General features: G+C 41.2%; 1 pseudogene; it reads right to left on the bottom strand.

Annotated features, from left to right (window-relative positions):
- Window positions 1-1,036: 1,036 nt before the first annotated feature.
- LOC140738204 (eukaryotic translation initiation factor 4E transporter-like) lies at window positions 1,037-25,614 on the bottom strand (annotated as a pseudogene).
- Between the last annotated feature and the right edge of the window lie 2,133 nt (window positions 25,615-27,747).

Below are 27,747 nucleotides of genomic sequence, written 5' to 3'. Positions count from 1 at the left end.
ATGCTCAGTAGATTTAGTCAGGAGGGATTTCCCACTAATAAGTGTTATGTTTGTGGTACTGAGACAGAGAGGTGACAACCAAACATCCTGCTGTTTACTGTGCTTGCAAGTCATCTACTCAGAATGCCCTCTCACATTACATCCAGTATATAATACACAGGGGAGCTCAACAGCAACTCTTAAGGGTTAAAATATACATGAATGCATAACCTAGCTCTTCCCCACCCTTATTTTGATGGTTTCTCCCCCTTCCCATTCACAAGCCAGCTGTTGAACTATTTCTATTCAGTGGAGTAATGACTAAATTCAACCAAAAACAAAAAACATTTTTTTTCTAAACTGGAGGGAAAAGTAGACTGCCTCTAATCCCAGTCATAACCCTGAGTATTATTCTGTCCCATGGTCTGACAGTCACTAAACTAGAGATTCAATCTATTTGGAGTTTGCCTGTTCCTGTAAAGGTATTGATGACCTGGGGAGGACACCAACATCTTTTATCTCTTGGTGGTACAGTATGGGTATAGATCTGGGCTTGGGTACTGTAGTACCACTAGGGGACACCACAGAAAGCTGAGGTGACAGGAAACAAATGACAAATTGCCTTGCTGACTAAGGACTGGTGTGTGACGATTCTGACTGCCAAGCAGATCACCTAGAATATCTGGCAATGGAGGCCACATTATGGGCTGGGGGGAGTAGAGTTCTAGGAGGTTTTGATTGTAAAACTTTCATACCATTAACTAGCTTATTGAAAGCGGTCACATCTGGGTCCCTTTTGTTTGCACTTATTTTGGACCAGATGCAGTTCCGGAAATTCCGCCATGAACATGGTGGCAAGCTTCCACTCAGATTCCATTCTCAGAGCTTTCAGTTCTGCTTCGCACACTTCCACAGACAAAACCACCCCAGACTGTGACCTCTCCTTCAGTTTCTCCTTCTCGGCAGTGAGACTGGACAGCTGTAGTGTTACATCCACATTTGAATATTGCATTGTTTTTAAACTACCAGCCCTTTTATTAATCTCCTTATTATCTTCTCATGATGGAATGGAAGCTCTCTTCTCCGTGCTGAAGAACTCATTCATGTCCCCCATTGAGAGGTCAGGCAGAACTGTTTCCTAGGGAACTTCTTGGTCAACTTCTGATGCGGAAACACGAGGTATCTCTGCTTGGGCAGCACCGTTGCATTCTTTATGGGTTTCTGATCGCTTCCTCCACCACTTTGCACATCTGGGCTCATCCAATAGCACTCTATCATCAAAGCTTGTCAGCTCTATTGCTTCTGATTGAGCAGTGGGGTCAGCTGAAAACCATTCTGGTTCCTCCTCAGTATAGGAATCACATCGCCTCCACTCACTTTCCTGACCGGAAGACCACAATCTGTGTGGATTGGTGATGTCTCCTCCTCGCTGATGATCAACACTGGCTCAGGGGTGTGTGCTTAGCCCACTGCTCTACTCTCTATACCCATGACTGTGTGGCTAGGTAAAGCTCGAATACCATCAATAAATTTGCTGATGATACAACCATTGTTGGTAGAATCTCAGATAGAGATGAGAGGGTGTACAGGAGTGAGAAACACCAGCTAGATGCGTGGTGCTGCAGCAACAACCTTGTTCTCAATGTCATTATGATGAAAGACCTGATTGTGGACTTCAGGAAGGGTACCGTGAGCAAACACGAACAAATCCTCATAGTGAGCAATTCCAAGTTCCTGGGTGTCAAGATCTCTGAGGATCTAACCTGGTCCCAACATATTGATGCAGCTACAAGGAGTTTGAAAAGATTTGGTTTGTCAACTAAAACATTTGAAAACTTCTATAGATGTAGAGTGGGGAGCATTCTGACTGGCTGCATCACTGTCTGTTATGGGGGGGCAGGGGGTACTGTGCAGGATCGAAAGAAGGTACAGAGAGTCATAAAATTAGTCAGCTCCATCTTGGGTACTAGCCGACATAGTACCCAAGACATCTTCAAGGAGCAGTGCCTCAGGAAGGCAATGTCATGAAGAGGGTACAGAGGCCTGAAGGCACACACTCAGCAATTCAGGAACAGCTTCCTTCCCGCTGCCATCCGATTCCTAAATGGACATTGAACCCAGGGACACTCCCTCACTTTTTTAATACCGGTATATATTATTTCTGTTTTGCACTATTTTTAATCTATTCAGTACATATATATTTACTGTAATTGTAATACTTACTTATTTTTTTCTATATTATCATGTATTCCATTGAACTGCAGCTGCTAAGTTAACAAATTTCACCACACATGCCAATAATAATAATTCTGATTCTGAAACTTTCTTCAGAAGTACTTTTCATCAAAGTCTCATTCCCTTCTTCTGTAGAGCCTCTGACATGCAAGCCTTTGTCTCTGCCATTCTGATCAAAGGTCCTTGATGTTATTATGCACCCACTTCCAATTCTCCACTGGTGCTTCAACCCACCAATATTTTCATTCTCTTTATTTGCCAATGGGCTTCCAGATCATCGACTATTGGAGGTATTGGTCACATGATAGCCACCACCAAAGATTCAGCACAACACCAGGATCTTCTTCCCTTATTCTGTAAGTTTTTCATTTGAGAACTGCTCTCTCCAAATCTGAAGCACGGTCCTTCTTCGTTCCATTCAGTGACAGACTCCTGTCAGAACTGCGATGCAAGGATGCATGATGCTTGTCAGGGTTCCAGATGCCTTCACTGTCACATTTTTCCATAAGCCATGCTGGTCTTTGCTTTGCCTATGGGTACTCCCTGATTTCTAGTAGCTTTTCCTTGGAATATCTATATGGTTTCTTCATGCCACACATTTTTATTGTATCATTTAATTGATCTTTTTCTTCAATCCATATTTTTTTTATCCATGCTGCCACCGAGGCTCAGCAGCCACCTCCGCCACTCCGCTAAGAATCCAGGGGCTTTAACAGCCAGCTTAACAGTGATTCCTTTCATACTGCCCATTTCTCCATTGAGTACTCCTGTGCATTTCTTCAATACTTCTTATAGACCAGTGCTCCCACCAATCAAGTCCACCTCGTTGAGTTTGAGCTGCTCCAACCATGGGCAGCCTAGCAGTGCTGAATAATTCCCTTAAAAACGTGCAGTGCAAGTTTCTTTCTCTGTTAATCTCCACTGTAACATGTACACCTCCCCTCAATGGAACAACCTCACCAGTGTAAATCTTTAAAGTCAACCTTGCTCCTTCTGGGGTAAGCTCCTTGTAAGCTATTTCTGACACCAACGATTCTGCAGCACCCATGTCCATTGTGGCCCCATCCAACCTTGAGCTCATCCAATAGCCATCTTCGTGTCCTGAAACAGATAAAGCATATAAAGCCTTTCAAGCACAGAGTGAGAGTCACTCAGTCTGTCCTCAGTAGGTTCCATCTTTTTCTCATATTTCTTTTTGTTCTTCTAAAAGTCATTTTTCTTCTTTGCAGTGTTTTTGGTTGACAGTGTCCTTTTACTTTTACAGGCACTGTCAATGTGTCCCTTTTTGCCTCAGTTTCACCAATCTAAATCCTTATAGCAGCATTGAATGCCCAGTTTTGCCATACCAGTAACATTGATTGCTCTTAGGTGCGTTATTCTTAAAGTTAATAGAAACTTTATGAACTGAGAAAGGTGTAGTTAATAGTTGTGCTCCTTTATCTGCTATCTCCAAAGATATAATCATCTCAATTGCCTTCTGTAATGTTAGTCTGCCTTCTGTAAGCAAGTGTTTCTGAATTGCCTCACTACACAGACCACATATGAGTCTATCAGATAATGTGTCATTCAGTATCTGCCCAGAATCACAGGGTTCAGACAGTTGCTTCAGAACCACCACAAACTCTGAAACAGACTCGCCTTCCTCTTGATTCCTATAATGAAGTCTAAACCTCTCAGCAGTAATCAAAGGTTTATGTGAATAGTGGTGCCTTAAGGTTTAAACTATATCCTTATCAGGCTTATCTCCAGGCTCAGCAGGTTGCACTAGACAGCGTAATAAATTAAACATTTTTGCACCCATCACAGTCAGAAAAGTTGGAACATGAATATCATCTGAAATTTGATTTGCCAGTGCAAGATATTCAAATTTTTCAGAATATGACCCCCATTGCTCTATCATTTTGTCATAAGGCCCTGTAATTCCAAACACTTTCAAACACTACCATGTTCCAGAAAAGTTAACGTCTTCTCCCTCGCTTATTTGTTTTATTTAACCGTCCAGTTCTCGTTCTCTCCCCTCAGATTCTTAACTCATCACACTTCTTGCAGCATCTCGCGGGGTGCAGCATCGTCTTTTCACTCGGACTTTTCTTGCCAAGGGGAACAAAGCAATAAGTATGTTGCGAGGACTTGTCACCTCGTCGCCTGTTGTTGTGTTTGTGGTTGTGGGAAGCTGGGTGGCCGTGAATAGCACACATGAGAGACGGCGAGGTGTGGAACAAATGTGCTGCTGTTTATTTCATTTGCAAGTCGTCTACCCAGAATGCCATCTCACATTCCATTCAATATGTAACACACCGGGAGGCTTGACAGCAACTCACAAGGATCATTCTATATGTGAATACGAAACAATAAATCCTTGATCAATCCCTGCTTTTCCAAGTATAGGTTAATCCTGTTACTCACTTTTTTTCAGTAATTCTCTGATGTCAGATTAACTGCCCTATCAATGCCTGTTTTATCCTGCTCCCCTTCTTGAATAAAAGTCCCATGTTGCTGACTTCCAGTCATCTGGCTCCTCACTTGCAGCATCAGAAATTTAAGATTTTCTGCCAGGTCATGGTTTCCATGGCAGCCTGGAATACATCTCAGGAGGCCCGTGGGATTGATCCACCTTTGTCTTCTAAGAAACATAATATTTCCTCCATTTCAGTTTTAACATGCTCTAGAATCTCACTGACCAAAATAAAATCTCCGCAGCATCTTTCTCTTTGGTGAATACACATGAAGAGTATTTAATTAAGACCACGTCCATGTACTGTGGTGCCACGTGTAGACTGTAACTCTGCTCCCCAATGGGCCCAACTCTTTCCTGAATTACCCATTTGTTCTTAATATACTTAAAAGCCCCTTTGTATTTTTCTTGATCTTATCTACCATAGATATTTTGCAGCCTCTCTTTATATTTTCAGTTTCTATTTTTTAAGCCTCCCACCCCTAAACAGGCACTATCTATACTCCTGAAGACACACCCCACTCCTCCACGCTTTCAGTTCTCCATTCCTCTTACAAGCTTCCTTTTTTTTCCTCTTTATCTGCAACTATCCCTGGACATCAGGACTTCCATACACCTGCTTTCCTTACCCTTCACTCTATGGGAACGTGTTGGCCTTGAACTCTCAACATTTCACTTTTCTAAAGACTCCCTCTTCCTGAATGCAGATTGGACCTGTACACAATGTCTCACCAGTATAACAGGAATAAGACTTTTTGAATCTTCTATTTTCATGGTTCAGTTATTTTACAGTAAAATACCAACAAACCATGGAATCGTTACAGACAGAAGTGGTCATTCAACCTGTCATACCCTTGCTGGCTCTCTACTACAGCAACTCCAGAGATCTGACCAATGATTCTTTCTCAGCTGTCCTGCCAAAGGGTTTCAGCCTGAAATGCTGACTGTACTTTTTTCCATAGATGCTGCCTGGCCTGCTGAGTTCCTCCAGCATTTTGTGTGTGTGTTGCTCAGATTTCCAGCATCTGCAGGTTTTCTCTTGTTTGTGCCTCTTTCTCCATGTCTTTGCAAATTCTTGTCCGTTATATTTAATTAATTCCCTTTCAAAGGGCACAATACGACTTGCAACCCCCCCCCCCCCACCATCCTGTATGCAGCGGGTTCCAGCCAAATATTGTGGGAAATTTGCACCACCTTCCTTTGACCTATAACACCATCGATCTTCATAAACAGCTGCAAACTTAATAGCCCACCCATCAATGTGTACACACACACACACACACACACACACACACACACACACACACACACACACACACACACACACACACACACACACACACACACACACACACACACACACACACACACACACACACACACACACACACACACACACCACCCCCCCTTTCCAGTATGGATCCCTGCAGATCAACACAAGTCAGAATAAGTCCCATAGACCACACCTTCTCGAAAATCGCAGACATGATAGAGCCATTCCAACTGTCCCTGGTTAACATTGAGCAAATGCTCATAAATCCTAACCCTGAGAATCTTCTCCAGTAACATCCTTACCACAGACATGAGTCTCATCGATCTACTGTTTCCAGGATATCCCTAATTCCCTCCAGAAAAATGGAACAATATCAGCTACTCACCAGTCTCCTGGGATTTTGTCTGTGGCTAGAGAAGACAGGAAGATTATATCCCTTTGTGTCTCCACCTTGCTCCCACCTATTCGTACTGGTCATGAACACCTACCTTCCTTTCAATACCTCCACTTTCTGACCTCAGGTTCCAGTTTCCATCACTACCAAACTAGTTGAAACCCTTCTGAATAGCATAAGTGAACTTCCCAGCCGGGATATTGGTACCCATCTAGTTACTTTTATAATCTATCTGTTTCTCACTAGTATTTACAACCCAACATATATCAGCCTTTTGGATGTCTTCCTTCGTGCCTGGATTTGTTGCTGCTCTTTTGCCCCTAATGGAAGTGTGGCTTAGCTGTATCTGAACTATCTCCGCCTTAAAGGAAGCCCATTATTCTACTACCTGTCTACTTTTGTTCCAACTTACCTTAACAAAATCCACTCTCATCCACTGGCCCATTTTTACTTAGGATTGCTCCTTTTCGAAAGCTGACCTAAATCTTAAGATATTATTGGCACTGTATCCTTAATGTTCCCCAAAGGAAACTTATGCTCTTAACCCATCTCATTCCCCAGAACGAAATCTAGCAAACCATCTTTCTTTTTCCAGAAATATACTACACTGGATACTGTTTTACATTTTTTCATCATCTCTGCCCTTAATGCCATTACTGTCCCTGTTAGAGTTGGGATAACTACGGTAATGTTCTAACTGCAAACTCAGATTTTCACTTCCATGTAATTTTCCTGCATAATTGCTCATCTCTATCTCTCCCATTCATTGGTGACTTAGAATTCACCCAGAAATGTAATATTCCCTCTACAGTTTCTCAACTCTAACCAAACAGATTCTGTTTTTGACCTCCCTGTAATATCCTATCCCTCTTGTATAATATTCTTGTTAATTAATGCTACAGCCCTTCCTTTCTTTCATTCTCTTTCCTTCCTGAATCCTTTGTATCCACGAATATTTAGTGCTAGTCCTTCCCCATTTTGAGCCAAGTTTCCATTATCAACATCAAATCATATTCCCTCATGATGCCTTTTGCTCATCAAACTTATTTACCGCACTGCCTGCATTAAAGTAAATGTACAGTGAACCTATTTTGATGATTTCATTGCATCAGGGCCGAGAGGGAACAGGAAGGTAGCCTGTATATTTTCTAGTATGTAGAAGGGTAGATGATCGGCAGAACCAGATGGGAAGGGGATAATGGATCCATGTAACCAGTCCAGGGGTGAGGATGGCAGGAATGAACAAAGGGAGAAGAAAACTCGGTGGACATCTGGGATTTCTCTGGGAGGAGAGCACTTATTTACCTGAAACTGGACTTGAACTGGATTCAACGATTGCACCATTGGGTTGAAAATTGCCCAAGTAGACAATGAGAAGCTGTTTGTCTAATCTGTAGTTTACCTTTCCCTAGCAATGGAGAAGGTCAAGGGCAGACAGGTTGGTGTATGAATGGAAAGGACAGATGAAATGATGTGCACCCAGAAGCTGGAGTTGGCCACTGCAGACAAAGTGGAAGGTGTTCCACAGAACAGTTGCCTATTCTCCACTTAGACTCAACAATGTAGAGGAGGCCACATCCCTAGCACCAAATATAGTAGAGAAGGTTAAGAGAGGTGCAAGTGAACTTCTGCCTCACTTGGAAGAGCGGTTTAGGTGCCTGGATGGCAGTGATGGAAGAGGCGAGGGGACTCGTGCAGCATTTCAAAAAGGAAATTTCTCCATAGGGAGGGGTATCATTGAGTGAATGAAACAACTTGAGGGATTTCTGTTGAGTAAGCAGCAGTACTCAGGTTATATTATGCCCCATAAAAATCTTAGACAGCTGGAAACAAACAATTTTCCTGAGCTTTCAGAGTGGCCTAAAGTGGCTATTCCATTTTCCATTTCACTGGGAGGAGGACACTGATTTCCATATTTAAATACTTTGGAACAAACATTGAACGTGCTCTGGACCATTACTGCACAGATAGATAAAACAGAGACGACAATTTAATCCCATGCTTCTTTTAAACAAAAATGAATTACATAGTTTATGGCAGTAATAGATATAGGCTTGTGTTTCTATTTATGTTGCCTTGACACCAAAGTCATTAATCTTTCTTTTTGATAATGTAATCGGAAGGATTGGTGAAAATGGTGTGATACATTTTGCAGAGTTTGAAAAGACATTTGATTAATTGCAATATAATGAGCATTAGAGGAAAGCTGAAACATATGATAATAAAGAAATGGTAGTAACAGGCTAAGAGATTAGTGGTGAATGAATTAATTTATGACTCCAGAGACGTAGGTAAGTTAGAGGCAGGGAGATACATCAGCAGTCAATATTAGGAATACTTCTTTTCTCTTTAAACTCCTCAATGTCACTATCTCAGAGGAGCTGTCTGGACCCATCATATAAATATAATTGTAAAGAAAGCACAACAACACCTCTACTTCCTCAGGAGTCTGTGGAGATTCAGCATGTCATCAAAGACCTTGTCAAACTTCTATAGATGTTTGGTGAGAAGTGTGTTGACTGGCTGCATTACGACCTGGTATGGAAACACCAATGCCTTTGAGCAGAAAATCCTACAAAAGGTAGTGGATTCAGCCCAGTACATCACGGGTAAAGCCCTCCCAACCACTGAGCACATCTCCATGAACTGCTGCATAGAAAAGCGGCATCCATCATCAAAGATCCTCCCCACCCAGGCCATGCTCTTTTTTCACTGCTGCCATCAGGTAGAAGATATAAGTGCCTCAGGACTCGTACCACCAGGTTCAAGAACAGTTACCACCCTTCAACCATCAGGTTCTTGAACAAAAGGGGATAACTACACCAATTCTATTTCTTGTGTTCCCACAACTGATGGTCTCACCTTAAGGACTCTTCATCTTGTTACTTCATGCACTTTAGTTTCATGTTACTTCATACTCATTATTTATTGCTATTTATTTATATTTGCATTTGCACAGTTTGTTGTTCATTGATCCTGTTTACAGTTAGTGTTCTATAGATTTGCTAAGTATGCCCGTAGGAAAAAGAATCTCAGGGTTGTATGTGGTGACATGTATGTACTCTGATAATAAATTTTACTTTGAACTTTGATGTATGATCTGGATTTGAGTGAAAACAGAGCAATTATGAAGTCTGTGAATTATATGAAACTTATATCGATAGTTATTATGTTAGTTGAAAATTTCATAAAGATATGGGAAAGAATAAGGAAATGGGCAGATATGTGGCAGATGCAATTTAATATAGATAACTATGAAGTGAAAACATTTGGGTAGATTATATTGCCTGTCCAGTATAATCTAAATAATACCAGCAGATAGCTTCTTCCTTGAAGGAATAAGGCAAGTTGCTGAGGCCGTTAAGAAAACAGATTAGCACCCAGTTTTGTAAGTAAAGGCAAAAGTATTCAAGTGATAAAAATACCTGGAAATTCTGCACATTTCTGGACATTAGCCTTTAAAAAATATGGCACAATTTGAAAGAGGGAGTAGGGGAGCTTTATAGGAAAGCAAAAGAAATAAGGAGAGATTTTTTTTATATAAAGCTGAGGGGATTTGATGAAGCAAGTAAACCAGTTTAAGCAAAAAAATAGACATTGTAATCTGGAAATGGCAGTGGCTGATAAGGTAGGCGTCTATGATCAGCAACATACAATACAGGAAAGTGATAGAACTAGATTCCATGAGAGTTTTAATAATACAAACATAAAATCTGCAGTTTAATTAACTATAAAAGCTAAACGTTTTTGCCAAAACTATATGAAATTGACAGCAGTTTCTGGTGTCCATACCTGTGCAGTTATAGATCAACATACATAAACTGCTATTCATCAACAGATGCACTGCCATCTCAATCATTACAAACCATCAATCGATTAGTATAATTTTTATGCACCTTTCTTGCTATGAAAAATGGAGATTTTACTTTTTTTGAAAGAAATGCAGCTATGTTTTAAATAACATAGTGAGTCATAATTATAGCTGAGCAACCTCTCTGAATTTGAAAAAAAATTGCACAGTCTTTCATTTCCTCTGTATAATTATTTCAAATTCCATGGATTTCAAAGTACCACTTTTTAAAAGTCATGTCATTTGTAACTGTCCTAATCTATATTTCACTCTCTATAAAAGTTATTCCTTTTAACTTCCTGGTTTGCTATGTGTCTGATGCCACTTTGATGACATCACTTCCACTGAGCATACAAAAGGTGCCTGACCACATCTTAGCCTGAGAAAGGGGAAATCCAGACCATGGAGCTTCCTGAAATTTTGCAATTCACCTTCTCTGAGATCAGCATGAGCACTGTCTTCTCAATGATTGACAAATCCCATCCAAATGTACTGAGAGAATCAATCTGCAGGGAGGTGGGATGGAGATACTTCTTTACCAAAGGAGGTGTCGGTCTCTCCTTCCCTCCACTAGCCTGCAGGCCACCTTTAGGCAAGGAGTAGGACCTGCTTAGCCCCCTCCCTCCCTAATCAGGTCACATAGAGCCATGGAAGCAGGTGGTGGATGGTCGAATGAGCAGCTGGTGCATATCACAAGTCCTGGTTATGTGACCACTGACGCCAGGCAGACTATCTCTGAAGAGCATTGATAATGGCTGGGGGTCACCCGTCTCATAAGGCACTGCCCAGAACAGCAGTGGCAATGGCAAACCACTTCTGTAGAAGAATTTACCAAGAACAATCATGGTCTTAAAGACAGGTGGAAGACCATGATCACCCACGTCATACAACACCACACATAATGATGATGATATGGGGAAATTGGCTGGGGGTGTGTTGGGTCTAAAATGGATTACTCATTCAAATATTTAGCAGTTGCCCCTTTTAGTTTTGTAAGATCCTGTTAGTCAATCCTATTATTCTGGTGAAGTGGGCAGATGATTGCAGTCTTCTTACCTTGTGCTGATAATATTTTCAGGGAGGAGCACTGGAGTTGCATACTGGAATGTGAATCAACAAGTTTTAACACCAGCAGTCAAAGAAAAAAACTTTCCAGAAGCAGACGTAATGACAACTGGTAGTTTATCCCACAGTTTGATGCAGGGACAACACAATGTGGAAAAATGTTTGATACAAATAGGCTTTCTATTTACTACGGATGACATTTAAATGCCTCCTTCAGCCACACTGAATTTACTTGTAACAAAGCTGAGGCATTATTTTTCTGTGGTTTAGTCAAAACTATGTGTTCAAGATATTGGCTTCATGCCAAGCATTTAGAGGATGTGTAAATAGTTGCCTTGGAATGATCTAAAGACCATCAAGCATCCAAATAACACCCCATATTTGTGGAATATTGGAATACAGGAAGTTCTTGTATAATATAGGTTCCCACAAAAGGATTCGATTCTGAACAGGCAATCAATAGCAAAAGCCTGAAGGTTTTTCATTCCATGCTCGAACAAGATTAAATAGTTTGTGCAAAGAAATCAAGAACCAGCAGGGACTTGTTTTCTTACAGATTGGATATAAAAAAAATTATATCTGTTTTGTCTTGAAGGAAGTAGATGCAGCGACAAAAATATTGACATCTTGTTATTTTCGAAGTAGCTATACTTGATTCAAAAAATGATTCACAATGCAATTCAAAAAATGAGTCGTATTTCAGAAACAACTCTGAATGACTCAAAATTCAAAGGTCAAAGCATATTTATTATCTAAGCATGTATACCTTATACAACCAGAAATTGTAATCCATAACTTGTACCAATGACATAATTTGAAAGGCTGAGGTGCTGCAGGCAATGGGGAGCTAGGAACAAGTTGAAAGAGCAGGACTTCAAAATAGGTAGTCTCCAGATGACTATGGATACCATATATTAATGTGTACAGAGATAAGATGTTAAGTCAGATGGGTGGAGAAAGTGTGAAGTAAGGATACATTCTGGAGAATTGGAATTGATTCTTTCACGACTTCCTCCCGTTTTGCCTCATGTAGGGGTGCAATCAATCCCTTTCTCCTCAATTTATCTATCTCCACCTTGTCTGTTCTCAAGATGCTGCCAAAGTCTTCCTTCCTGTCTGCATAATCGATGGACCTCAGACATATTTCCATTTGCTGCACATCTGCTTTGAAACAGGCAGAAGAACAATAGGTTTCCCTTGATTCTCACCTTTCACCCACCTGTCCCACATCCAAAACATCTTCCTCCATCATTTTTGCCCGCTCTAATATGGACTCACCACTGAATACACATTCTCCCCTCCCCCACCCCCTTTCTGCTTTTCACAGGGATTACTCTTTCCATGACATTCTGGTCTGCTCATCCCTCCCCACCCACATGTCTCTGTACCCCAGTACTTTCCCCTGCAACCAAAGAAGACTGATGAAGGGTCTTGGCCCAAAACATCAACTATTCATTCCTTTCCATGGGTGCTGACTGACCTGCTGAGTTCCTCCAGCATTTTGTATGTCCCATTCTGTAGAAAGAATTTTAAATTTATGGAGAGCAAAATAAATGGGGGTACTGAAAACATGAAACAAACATGGACATGACGGAAATTCTCAACAGCTCAGTCAAGGTTTATAGAGTGGCTTTAGATATGGATTCCTTGTCAGATGGAAATTATACAGTTAAACGATGCAGAACAAAGATAACATGAGAAAAAAGGGGCACAATTTTAAAGATGAAATGCACTTCAAAACACCAAAGTGTGTGAATAGTTAGGGTGGTGAGAATAAAACAAATAAAAATATAATCTTGAAAACAAACAAAACAGATTAAATGCTTGTGCTGTGGGACATTTCAGTTGGGGATGCTTCATTAGTACAGTTTATTAACTGTAACAGGAATAATTGATCGTGAGTAAAGTCTAAGCCAATGGGATGTTAAATAGGATATAATGTATGTATGATGGAACAATCAATGGATTTCTGCAATTTAAGTAATTAATTAAGTCAACTAAGAAATGTTATATTGCTTAGCAGATGTAACAAGAAAGGAAGGTCCACTTTTATGTAATGGTGCTGTCAAAGGAAAATCAGAATCAGAATCAGGTTTATTATCACCAGCATGTGTCATGGAATTTGTTAACTTAGCAGCAACAGTTCAATGTCAATACATAATATAGAAGACGAAGAAAATAATAAATAAATAAATGTGTGGATTAATTACTGTATATGTATATTGACTAGGTTAAAAATCGTGCAAAACAGAAATAATATATATTAAAAAAGTGAGGTAGTGTTCACATGTTCAATGTCCATTTAGGAATTGGATGGCAGAGGTTTAAGAATCTGTTCCTGAATCGCTGAGAGTGTGCCTTCAAGCTTCTGTACCTCCTACCTGATGGTAACAATGAGAAAAGGGCATGCCCTGGGTGCTGGAGGTCCTTAAAACGGACACTGTCTTTCTGAGACACTGCTCCTTGGAGGTGTACTGGGTACTTTGTAGGCTAATACCAAAGATGGAGCTGACTAAATATACAACCCTCTGAAACTTCTTTCGGTCCTGTACAGTAGGTCCTCCATACCAGACAGTGATGCAGCCTGTCAGAATGCTCTCCATGGTACATATATAGACGTTTTTGAGTGTTTTTGTTGGCATACCAAATCTCTTCAAACTCCTAATGAAGTATAGTCACTGTCTTGCCTTCTTTATAATTACATCAATATGTTGGGACCAGGTTATGTCATGGTCCGGATTGGTTACCCTTTAAATTTAGTTAGGTTGCGATCCGGACCATTGACGCTTTGTTCCCTTCTAATTCCGTTTCACATGTCCCTTGAGCTTGGCTTTAGCTGTTCGGGGTGAGAGTGTTAAGAAGCCTTCGCAAGTCGCCGCTGCTACGACAAGCCAGAGTGATCCAGCCCGCATTGGAGTACCAGCAATTCACCTTCCGTCGCCAGAGTGATCCAGCCCGCATCGAAGTACCAGCAATTCACCTTCCGTCGCCAGAGTGATCCAGCCCGCATCGAAGTACCAGCAATTCACCTTCCGTCGCCAGAGTGATCCAGCCCGCATCGGAGTACCAGCAATTCCCCTTCCGTCACCAGAGTGATCCAGCCTGCATCGAAGTACCAGCAATTCCCCTTCCGTCGCCAGAGTGATCCAGCCCGCATCGAAGTACCAGCAATTCCCCTTCCATCACCAGAGTGACCCAGCCCGCATCGGAGTACCAGCAATTCACCTTCCATCACCAGAGTGACCCAGCCCGCATCGGAGTACCAGCAATTCACCTTCCGTCGCCAGAGTGGGTCCGGGCAAGGTCAATCTGCCAGGGGTGAGATGAAGGCGGAGTCCTGACTCGACATTTATGCCCCTTGTCCGTGTCTACCCCTCGAAGAGTCCCGGCTCGGTGCCTGAGCTGAAGGCAGAGTCCTGACTCGAGATTCATAACCATTGTCTGTGTCTACCCCCTGAGGAGGAGTCCCGGCTCGGTGCCTGAGCTGAAGGTGGAGTTCCGGCTCGATGTCATGCCCAGTGTCCGTGTCTACCCCTCGAAGAGTCCCGGCTCGGTGCCTGAGCTGAAGGCGGAGTCCTGACTCGACGTTCATGCCCCTTGTCCGTGTCTACCCCTCGAAGAGTCCGGGCTCGGTACCTGAGCTGAAGGTGGAGTTCCGGCTCGATGTCATGCCCAGTGTCTGTGTCTACCCCTCGAAGAGTCCCGGCTTGGTGCCTGAGTTGAAGGCAGAGTCCTGGCTCGAGGTTCATAACCATTGTCTGTGTCTACCCCGAGGAGGAGTCCTGGCTCGGTGCCTGAGTTGAAGGCGGAGTCCTGACTCGACGTTCATGCCCATTGTCCATGTCTACCCCTGAGGAGGAGTCCTGGCTCGGTGCCTGAGTTGAAGGCGGAGTCCCGGCTCGATGTCATGCCCAGTGTCTGTGTCTACCCCCTGATGGAGAGTCCCGGCTCGATGACTGATCTGAAGGAGGAGTCCTGGTTCAAGATTCCTTGTCCTGTGTTTTGGTGTCCATGTTTCTGGCTGCAGCGATCCATGGTATCCAAGTGTCTGGCTGCGGTGAATCAAGGTCCCAGTCTCCAAGTCCAAGGGCCGTGGCAGTCCCAGTCCCCAGGGTCCCAGTCATGGCCGCGGCTGTCCACGTTCCCCCTGTCCAAGTCCAAGGTCCGCGGCTGTCCCAGTTCCCTGTCTCCAAGTTCCAGGTCCGTGGCGATCCAAATCCCTAGTCCCCTAGTCCGAGATTCATGTTCCTCTTTGTCCTCAATTTCCCGATCCTCTGTGTAGCGAGTAATAAACACTATTTTATTGTACCTAAGAAAGACGTGTTTGTGTCCTGCGTGTGGGTCCTCTCCCAGCACCCTTGTCCCCACCTCATGACAGGTTAGGTCCTCAGAGATCTTGACACCCCAGGAACTTCAAGCTGCTCACTCTCTCCACTTCTGATCCCTCGATGAGGATTGGTTTATGTTCCCTTGTCTTACCCTTCCAGAAGTCCACAATCAGCTCTTTTGTCTTACTGACGTAGACCGCCAGTTTGCTGCTGCGGCACCACTCCACTAGTTGGCATTTCTTGCTCCTGTACGCCAATTCACCACAACAATTAAATGAGCAGTTAGATTAGCAGTTTCAAATGCCGGGTGAAATCTAAGTGTTGTCCAGAAACGTGGGAGACCTTGTTTGCTTTTGAGAAGGTGTGTCTATCTAAATATTAATCTCATCACATATTTTAAATGGTGGTTCAAGTGCAGCAGGCATATACGTTTGCTTCACACCCCTAAACAGTTGTCAGTCTAGATTATGTGGTGTTTATTCAATCTTCAATATTTATTGCTTACTTCCTGATATTATTGCTTCTTCTGTTTGCATTTGCGGTTTGTTGTCTTCTGCTCTCTGAATGCCCTTGTTGGATGGTCTTTCACCGCATCTGTTATAGTTGCTAGTCTATAGATTTGGTGAGTATGCCCACTAGAAAATAAATCTCAGAGTTGTATATGGTGGACATATGTGTACTTTGATAACAAAATCTACTTCTTAACTTTTTTGAACAAAGATAAGAATGCTTTCAGTGAGTGGCACCTTACACAGATTTTCAACAATTTAGATTGAGCAATTGAACAACTTAGCTCATTGTATTTCATGTCTATTTCTGCACCCCCCCCCCCGCCCCTCCACCCAGGTAAGCAGCAGGCATAAGAAGGACTCTCCGAGAGTCAACCACCCGTAAGGCTGCTGGGCCAGATGACATCCCAGGCCGAGTACTCAGTGAGTGTGCACACCAGCTCAGTGACATCTTCAACACTTCACTCATCCAGGCTGCTGTCCCAAATGCTTCAAATCAGCTACGATTGTCCCGGTATCATAGATCTCGACACTTTCAGAACTAAACGACTATTGCCCGGTGGCACTGATGCCAATCACCATGAAGTGCTTTGAACAGCGGTTAATGGCATACATATAAAACTCCATTCCTGCCATAATGGACACTCACCAGTATGCTTACTTACTAACAGAACCGCTCTATGACAAATGCCACAAGATCTGTCATGCTCCTGGCCCTGACACATCTAGAAAACAAGGACATTTATGTCAGAATGCTGTTTCTAGATTTCAGTTTGGTATTCAGCACATTTGTCCCACAGACCAGACCCTGGTGAACAAACTCCTACTCCTCGGTCTAAATACACCACTGTGCAACTGGGTGTTGCACTTCCGAACCAACAGACCTCAGGTAGGTAGGATGCACAACCACCACTCCCAACTCATCATACTCAACACGGGTGCCCCCCGGGTGTGTGTGCTGAGCCCAATGCTGTACACTCTGCTCACATGGCCAAACACCCATTGTCAGGTTCGCTGATGACGCAGGGCTTGTCACTAATGTAGATGAGAAGACCTACAGGGAGGAGGTGGAGGAGCTCAATGCCTGGTGCTAGGCAAATAACCACTTCCTCAATGTTGCACAAGACAAAGGAGATGGTAATTGACTGCAGAAGAACTCGCACCCCTCACACCCCCTTTTACCTCAATGGCACAGCAGTGGAAACTGCAAGCAGTTTCAAATTCCTGGGAGTGTACACCTCACACGAGCTCTCGTGGTCCCAGAACACACTCTACACAATCAAAACTCACCACAGAGGATGAAGAGAGCTGGAATATATAGATCATTTCCTACAACCTTCTACAGATGTGCAGTAGAGAGCATTCTGCATCACGACATGGTAGAGAAACTGCACTGTGGCGGACAGGAAGGATCAACACTCACACTCCTACCGGCGAGGATGTTATGTAGAATCCACACCAGGACCAAAAGACTCAAAAACAGTTTCCCAAGCTGTAAGGCTGATCAACCCCTCCTCCCATGAACACACCCCACCATCACTGCTTTTAACATTTCCTGTCAGAGTATTTTATGTACAGACATTCCAATGCCTAGCATCACTTTATAGACATACAATCATCTCTGTATATAAACTGTCTTACCTATTAGTATTTATTGAGTTTTTTTATTATTATTGTTCTTTATGTTTTTTCTTTGTGCTGCATTGGATCCAGAGTAACAACTATTTTGTTCTCCTTTACACTAGTGTACAGAAAATAACTTTAAACAACAATCATGAATCTTGAATTTTATTCAATGCCTTCAATTATATCACCGTGACTCAAAAATATATCTTCCAATCAAGCAGAAGAAGATTATATTTATTTGCACCTGGTTGACACTTAAAAGTCTATACAGAATAAGTCACAATTCTTTAATTATTTTGTAATAACTCTAAAATTGCAGCGAGATCATAAGAATGACCTCTGGGACCCAATTTTCAAATTTACTGCATTGTCAGTAGGTAGGTGGTTTGATAGCAGCATATTTAAAAAATCAATAATTTTTCCTAAGAAAGATCTGTTGAAATATTCTGTTTTTACCAGGAAATTTCTTTATTGTTATTTTCTTTCTTAAAAGTTCAGCCCATGCATGTGATCAACATATGGTGCAATTCTAGTTTTCTCTTCAAAGAATTGTTGCTTTACGAAAAGCAGTGTGGATTAAGCCACATGATAGTATTCAGGAAGAGCACATGCTAAACACAAGACTCTGTTTTCCCTTTTTATAATTTATATGGCGTGACTGGCCTAGAAAATCAGCTGGGCGGAAAAGGGAGGGCAAGTCACAAAGTAGTGCCGGAACGTGCTAACTCCTATTCCTGCTGCTGACCTTGCCAAAGACTGTGAGGTCAAAGGAAGTGGATCTAAGTGACAATGATCTTTGTACTTTTGGCTTCATCTGGGGCATACCACAGCTGCAAAGGCTCTGAACACTAGCTAAGGCTTACTAGGCTGAAGGAGAATAGCAAAAAGGGGACATGGCAATGTCATGGAGAGAACTATAATTTTTGAGTGAGGGCAGGATATTGTCTTCACATCAAATGCTGGTGCTTGGCTGCAAATCTTGCAACTTCAGGAAAACGGATTAGAAAGTGTATCCAATTTCTGAAGGCATTTGTGACCTTTCCAGAGCAGTCCCATTGAAGTTACCATGCAAATCCATTTGCAGACCAGACAGTTTTAGCCGCTGAGGATATTATGAGTCCAGATGATGCCATATAAGCGGTTGTCTTTTCGAGATTGGACAGAGTGGAGGGAAGAATTCTTATATTCCAAACGCCAGTCTGGTTTCACCATTGGATCATTGCAATTTCCTGCCCGTATTTGTCACACATCTTGAGCAAAGAAAGAACTGGGATAAACCGGAAATGCAACATATGAATGACCCAGGCATTTTATTTTAGTGGTCAAAGTGTGGCAAGGGACAGTGGACGATTCAGGCCAAGTCGCGTTGGACATGTCAATATCTTCTAACTTCAACGGATTTGGGCCACTGTCAAAGTTGTCAAAGAATTTTGACATGTACCTCATTCTGGATTTTCTAGAACACTTTCTCCAGTTTGTTATGAGTGATGGACAGACCTGATGGACAATGGGGTGCAGAGTTAACCATTTCCCCCCTCCTGAGAACTACGAACTATTGCTGTTGCTATGCTGCTATTGAGAGAGAGATAAAGCCTAGGCAAGAACATCTGCTACAGATAAGAGGGGGAGAGAGACTGTTGATTTACTGTATTTTGACTCTTCCTGGATTATTTATCTTCCACTACAAGGACTTTACTTTGCTCGTTAACATTCCTCAGGAGATAGCAGGAGTGGCCTGATTTGATGGACACGGTCATTCAGAGTTGATGGATAGCTGAGACCCCGTGAGTGGGGATAAAAGACAGGTCTGGAGAGACACCCTTCAGACACACCAGTGGACACTGACTGAGTGTTGGGAACCCACAGAAAGGTGGGGGCTTCGGAGACCGAACCAGGAGATCGGTCAGTAAAGCTCACAGTGTTACAGCAGGGCCGGTGGGGACTTGTGTGTGTGTCCACTCATGCCAGAGTGACGAGTCCACCACAGAAGAACGGTCTGGCTGAAGAACAGAGGGGTCATAACTGAATGGCCACAACGACACGACGGATTAAGAAAGCCACAAAAGGTTTGCCAGCCGCAGCTGTTGCTGTTGCATCTCGCTCTCTCTCTCTCTCTCTCTCTCTCTCCCCAATGATTTCAATACAACAACCATAACTACATCAGCATTTATGAACTAAACTCTATACTTTCCTATGACAATTTATTTACCCCTAGACATCGATAGAGCTTGTTTATTATTGATTATTATTATTCCTACACTTTGAGGTTTATTACTGCAAACTTGTTTTATATGTATATTTGCATTTTTGATATTGTATTGTGTAGTTTACTAATAAACACCTTTAGTTTGGTACCACCAGACTCCAACGGATTCTTCTTTCTCTGCTGGTCAGACACCCAGTTACGGGGTACGTAACAAGTTATAGTTACACAACAGTAGTTATGGATCTGATGCAACCATAACAAGAGGAAACTGCTGAAATGATGTACACCATATTATGAGCAATAGATAGTGGAGGAAAGAGGAACACAGTATTTCCTACTGTCAGTCTGATCAAAATAGAGGATTACTTTACAACAACTATATGAAGAATATTGTACAACATTAACTGGTCATTGCCCAATATTGGTTGGAAACTGAATAGAATTTCCTTGGCTGACCTGGGGCACTTGGATTCTTCCAACATAATTAGATTGTATTGCGTGACATGAAAATTAAGCAACTTATTTGGCTAAAACCACTGCATAGTTGAGAATTTATTAATCCTTTATATGTGAGTATGGATAATTATATACCTTTAGATTGCATGATTTTTCTTCATCTCTTTTAATAATTAAATTATTTCTATAGGCATTACATGTCTTTACAAACATCTCTGTAACAAGTTACAGGGAAATAATAAACACAAAGTGCACTGCAGATGCTGTGGTCGAATCAAGATGTACAAAAAAGCTGGATGAACTCAGCAGGTCAACATAATACTTTATGTTCAGACCTTGAAATATTTATGGTGGCTGAATCTCTGCTGCAACACTTGCAAGATTTTGGTGGAACACCAGAGAAGAGGAAGAAATTTCCCACTCAGAAAGCAAAATAACCAATATCCATTTATTATAAATCAAATCTTGTCTCTTTTCTTGACTTGTTCAAGACCTGGTGCATGATAAGAAAGGGACTATTCTATAGCATTACTCAATGCAAACTAGATTCATTAAATATCCTGGTCAACTGTGGAATGTATCTTTTAAATATACCTGTGCAAGGGTCAGGATAAGTACAAGACTATCTCCAGCCCACTCACCCCATCTTCATACCACAGGGAGAGCGGTTGCTGGATTTTCTGGCTGTATGTTCTGTCAGGTGATGGAGATATACTTGTTTTGGGCTTCTGCCTATCTACCTTAAGAAGTTTAGATTCTCCTTCTCCCTGCAAAGTTATTTGTGTCTCAAATTTTTAGTTCTTTCCAATTCATATCTTTGCTTAGCTACAACATTGCACTATTTGGTATTAGAAGTTGAAAATATTATCAGATATACTGGTGAGTCATGTGTCAATGCATTTAGGGATGGAGACCAATTATCTCAGGAATATGATCAGCAGAACTGGGTCAATATTTGAAGAGAAATATTGCTTTATTGCAATCAAACCATGTAATCTAAAAAAGCGAATTGCAAATTAAGAGTTAGAAGAATAGTATTTGTAATAATAATTAACTTCTGGCTATTGCAAACACTAATTACTCTAATTTATCACAATTTTTATTCCTATTTTATTTTCAATTAAGTAAAATTTTGTATTCCACACAATGAAATCAGGGAGATCATCTGCTATTTTTAAAACTCTTACTTCACTCTCATTCCATTGAAATCAATATTCAGGTCAAATTCAGGTGAACAGCAAAAGTTGCAGACAACACAACTTACAATCTTTTATTTCAAAGCTTTCCTCCCTTTTGACCTACTATAAAACAAATCTTTTAGCCCATGACTCCTCCTTTTCAAGTATTCCCATTCATTCCCGCTCTTACCTTCAGACTAGTTTACTTCATAATTTGATGTATAATAAGAGGATGTAGGAACTGGCAAGACTGAGTGTGTCAAAAAAAATAATGTTTTGCCTCCTGAAATTGTACTTAAGAATTTACCTTAACCACTCACGCTGCTGGCTCTGTGGGTTATCTAAAGGTACAATTATTTGTCAGCACTGTTTTATGTGGGATTGTCAAAATTACTTCTGTAATTTTCCAAATCTGGTATTTTGATTGATTAAATGATGGTCCTTTATGGTCATAGACAATTACCTCAGCTTTTTCAATCTTATTCATTTAAGATAAATGGTAAGAGCAGAGAAAGAAAAAAAGAAAAGTACATCATTATAAGATGATGAGAGGCATTGATCGTGTGGATAGTCAGAGGCTTTTTCCGAGGGCTGAAATGGCTAACACAGTACGGTACAGTTTTAAGGTGCTTGGAAGAAGGCATGGAGGAGATGTTGGGTAAGTATTTTACACAGAGAATGGTGAGTGCGTGGAATGGGCTGCTGGCAATGGTGGAGGTGGATATGATAGGGTCTTTCAAGAGACTCCTGGATAGGTACATGGAGCTTAGAAAAATAGAAAGCTATGTAACTCTAGTAATTTCTAAGTACATGTTTAGCACAGCATTGTATTGTGCTGTAGGTTTTCTATGGTTCTACGTTTTAATTTTTTTTAGTGAAAATATGTGGTGACGTAGGTTGGAACTGAAGAAAGCAAGCAGAATGCTTTTTGTTAGATGGAAAGACTAGCTCTAAAAGAAAAAGAATATGTTCCTTTTTCAAAAGACTTGAATAATCACAGTAGGGAGAAGTCAAGAAGGACAATGTAACCAGCATAAATGTTTAAAATTATTTATTTAAATTATAAGGATGGATTTAATTAGCTAATTAAAGATAGTTGACGACCCATTGCTCAAATCAACAAAGTTCCCTGATTTGAGAAATGCAAATCACACTTGAATTCAGTATTTCTAAATCATTCAACAGATATTTATGCCACTGACGCTTCTTCACAAAACTGGAAATCTGTATGGGGTGTGCTGTTTAGTTATATAAACTTCTCAGAAGTCATCATTGTAATTGGGTATTTGTTCCCGTCTACCATCTCTGATGAATCCCATGACTCCATTTACAAGGTACTTTTTTTCAGGTACCCTGCTGACATTTATCACCTGAACAAAACCAAGAGGAGGCTCATTTGGCCATTTTCACCATCGTGTTTGTGGGATTATGCTCTGTTTAAATTTGATGTCATATTTCTTAAATTATACAGTCATCACATTTCAAGAATACATAGTTGGTTTTTAAAACTTTGCAAAATACCAAGGTTATGAAATGAGTTTTATATGTGCAAGTTAATTTTTTTAAATTTCAAAATTAGTATGGTTTGTTTCCTTCCAGTTTGTTAAACCATAATATTTTAGATTTACATAAAAATTTGTATGAAAAGCAGTTTTTTCCCCATTGAAGTAATATTAGCCCCCAAGTCTTCTACCTCAATTTATCTTAAGAAGGTGTGTTTAGAGAATTTCTGATTTTCATTCATCCTCTTAATTTTAGCAATTTCTGACAATTTACATCCACTTTTCAAAGTGCTGTGAAGCCACTGGAGAATGGTACAGTATAAACTCAGAAGAGGCAAAACTTTTCTTTTCCTTCCTTCCCACTGTCAGGGTCCCCAATCTCCCTTTCAGTACAGTGTTCTTGAAACTGCTCTTCTTGGGGCGTCTTTGACAGTGGTAACAGAAATTTAGATTAGATGGTCATTTCTTTGAACATCTCCACTTGGCTTGCAAGGGTAATGTTTGGCTTCAATTTTATTTCTCCCGTCAAATCTATTTATGGCCTTTTACACAATTGCAGTGATTCTCAATGCAACTTTGATGAATCATATGCAATAGTTCAACTCTGCTCTTTATAACCTTCAAACCTTAATACTGAGTTTATTCACATTTCTGCTCCTTCATAACTGCTACTAATGCAGGATAACTGCATCACAGTCACTATACTGGAAGGAGGCATGAGCTGATGCTTTGATACATATCTGGTAACAAGGACCAAGGGCCTGGGTTCTGTCCACCTTTCTTTGCCACAGTTCCTCTTTCAATATTTTTATTAATGTATACAAGAATATATAACAAATACAGAGTATATATATTTAAAAATTACTAACAGAATACAGACAATAGAAAAATTGAACCGTATAGGACTGAGTAACATACGTGTATATAGTACTCCGGTAATGATTACTAATACTGCAAATTTATAAAGAGTATACTTTGCCACAGTTCCATCTCACAGAAACTGTGCTTTCTTGCCTGGATGTCCCATGCTTCCTTCTCCCTTTACAGTTCAGTCAATGTACTAATCCAGATTGTTTCTGGACACTTGTTTCGATATTTATTGTAGGTGTAATACTGAGAGCACCTTCCATATACTGCTGTGCCTAATTCAAAAGGAAAGTAAAAATCTAAAAAAGCTGAAGATGCCCAACCAGGATGAGAGACTGGGGATTGGACTCTGATCTAAACAGTTGATTTTAGGTCTGTGCCTCAGATTTTATCTCCTTTCCAATTTTGGTGCAACCTTGCAGTAATAGTACCCCAACAAAATCCAGTATGCTCCAAAGGGCTCTCACAATCTCATTTTCTTCTCCAAATCCCTCCTATTAATTCTTACCACTATGCTTTGTATCTTCCTTAGTTACAGTCTGATGGTGAGGATCTACTGCATTGAGCTGCATATTCCAAGGAAACGGATTTCCAAAATGACTGTCAGACTCTCCGTCATTGGGGAAACAAAGGAACCCCATGCTTCTGGTTTTCTAGTTGTTAAACTTCTGCACTTCCCCTGGTTCATGCCTTCCCTAACACTCACCCTAATGCCCCTACCTCACCCCCTCCACGAATACGTAACTGGGCACATTCCCTTAAACAACATGAAACTGGGAGTATTGGCAACTATTTGTCAGCTCAGCCACAGCCTGAACTGACAAGTAGTTACCAATATTTTCTATTTTAATGTTGTTTAAGGAACTTACAATGTGAGGAAGTGCAGTTTATATATAGTTCTTATATATATAGAGTTCTTGCAACTTGCAATTACATTTCCAATAACCTGAATCAGTTGACTTGACATGTAATGTTACAAAACCATTTGCTTAGTCAAAATAAAGTTTCCTGAGTTAATTATTCATCTATGTGCATTCTCCTCTTCTTCATCCTAAATCTATTCCCCTGAATATTGAGGCTATGTCCTTTAGTTCTAATCTCAAGTTTCCTGCCACTATCTTATCTACCCTTTCATAATTATATATACAGTATTTCTATAAGATCCCCTCTCATTCTTCTGAATTCCAAAGAGTACAGTCCCAGGTGACTCAATCTCTCCTCATAGTCTAACCCCCTCATCACCGGAATCAACCTGGTGAAAGCCAAGTAAGGAGACCGGAAATGCAGTACTCCAGGAGCAGCCTCACCAGTATCCTGTACAGTTGCAGCACACACTTTCTGCTCTTCAATTCAATCCCTCTAACAATCAAAACCAGCATTCCGTTTGCCTTCTTGATAACCCGTTGTACCTGCAAACCAACCTTCTGCAATTCATGCCAAATCCCTCTGTATGACATCATGCTGCAATCTTTTACCATTTAAATAATAAACTGATCTTCTATTTTTACTTCCAAAGTGGATGACCTCACATTTATCAACATTATACTCCGTCAGACTCTTGCCCACTTGCTTACCGTGTCTCTATTACTCTGCAGACTCCCCACATCCTCTGCACAATTAGCTTTTCCACTTAGTTCAGTGTCATCAGCTATTGCAAACAGTTGAAGGCCCGTCACCAACTCCTGCTGCATTCTGACCACCACTGACTGCCAACCAGAGAAACACCCAATTATCATGTTATAAGAAGAGACAATGATAAATCTAATGAAGTTGCTATAAGATCTCCTTCCATAAAGGGGACATTAGGACAAATACAAATGCTCTTTGAGAATCGCCGAGCAATTATACTCCATTCTCCAGTAAAACTGGAATCTCCCAGTGACCACCCATTTCAATTCTGCTTCCCATTCCAATTCCAACATAACAGTCCATGGGCTCCTCTACTGTCACGATGATGCCACACTCATGATGGAGGAGCATCACCTTATATTTCATCTGGGTAGCCTCCAACCTAATGGCATGAACATTGATTTCTCAAACTTCACGTAGTGCCCCTCCTTCTCTATTTTCCATTCCTATTTCCCTCTCTCACCTTATCTCCATTCCTGCCCATTGCCTTTCTCTGGTGCTCCTCCCCCTTTTTCTTTCTTCTTATGTCCTTATGTTCTCTCCTATTAGATTCAACCTTCTCTAGCCCTGTATCTCTTTCACCAAACAACTTTCCAAGTCTTTACTTCACCTGGTTTCACCTATCACCTTGTGTCTCTCCTCCTCCCCCAACCTTTTTACTCTGACTCCTCATTTTTTTTCTTCAGTCCTGCTGAAAGGTCTCAGCACAAAACGTCAACTGTACCCTTTTCCACGGATGCTGCCTGGCCTGCTAAGATCCCCCAGAATTTTGTGTCTGTTGCGTAGGTTAATTGTATGTCCATAAAGTGAATCTAGGCACAGGAATGTCTGCACATTAGATGACTGAAGGGAATGATAAAGTAGTGGTTGTGGGGGTGTGGAGGGGTGGGTTAGTAGGTGGAGATGTTGATCAGTCTTACTACTTGTGGAAACTGTTTTCAAGTCTGGTGGTCCAGGCATGGGTGCTACATAACCCCCTTCCTGATGGGAGAGGGAAACACAGTCGATGAGTGTGGTACATAAGATCCTTCATGATGTTACTGTCCCTTTTCTGTATATATGTCCTTGATGACGGGTAGGCTGGTGCCAGTGATGCACTGGGCAATTTTGACTACCCGTCGTAGAGTCTTTCTGTACACCGCAGTACAGTTTCAGTACAATGCATTGATGCAGCATGATAGGGTGCTCTCTACTGCAAATCTGGAGAATGGCGTGAGTATAGATGCACATTGTCCAGCTCTCTTCTGCCTCCTCAGAAAGTAGAGGCATTGAGAGCTTTTCTGATTGTAAAAAATTCTTTTTTCGGTATGGATACCAAAACTGTGCACAATACTCTACGTGCAGTTTCACCTGGCCCTATATAATTGCACTGAAACATCTTTACTCCTCTACTCAAAATCTCTCATAATAAAGGCCAACGCACCATATGTCTACCTTCCTTCTTTGTTTACCTGTTCAAATTATTTTAATCATTCTAAATATATCTGCCTATATCACTTCCACTGGTAGCTCAGTCCATAGATCCATCATCCTCTGTGTGAAAAAAACCACTGGTCACAACCTACATACATGAGAAAGATTCATTTCTTTGCATTCTTCACTTTCTGTCCAATTCTCAGTTCATGTCAGTACTTTACCTCAAACTCTGTATGCTCTATCCTTGTTGACCAACATCCTATGTGGAACCTTATCGAGAGTTTGCTAAAATTAAAATGCAACACATCCACCTATCTATTCCACCAGTCACAGACACAACTCCAATCCAAATTGGAGAAAACTCCAATCCAAACATAGAAAGACTCCTGACTGAGAAATGCCTGCAGGTACTGGCTGCCTTTATTTTTGTTTCTCAGAAGGGTGTTTGGGCTGTGGATGTCTTTGGCAAGGTTCAAATTGGCACTTATAGACTAATGGTACCTTTGATTATGTTGGAGAATCTGTATATGCCATGATTTTATTGAGTTGCTGAACTTCCTGTGCTCTTTCCAAAGGTTGCCTGTTCTTTATGTTTTGTTGGACATTGACCTTCAGGAAGCCTTAGAGCTATTTTTCTTTCATTAAAAAAAGGTGGAGATTTCAATCTACTAATATCGTGCAATTGTGGTTAATTATTTCCAGGTTCGGTTATTTTCATTAACCCAGTCTTGATAGTTATCCATTGACAAGCCAAGGAACTCTGTACAGGTATTAAATAT

This window comes from Hemitrygon akajei, chromosome 14, assembly GCF_048418815.1.
Source record: "Hemitrygon akajei chromosome 14, sHemAka1.3, whole genome shotgun sequence".
In the NCBI taxonomy this organism is placed as follows: Eukaryota; Metazoa; Chordata; class Chondrichthyes; order Myliobatiformes; family Dasyatidae; genus Hemitrygon; species Hemitrygon akajei.
The sequence above is the reverse complement of the archived record's forward strand: the minus strand, read 5'-3'. Positions and strand labels throughout refer to the sequence as shown.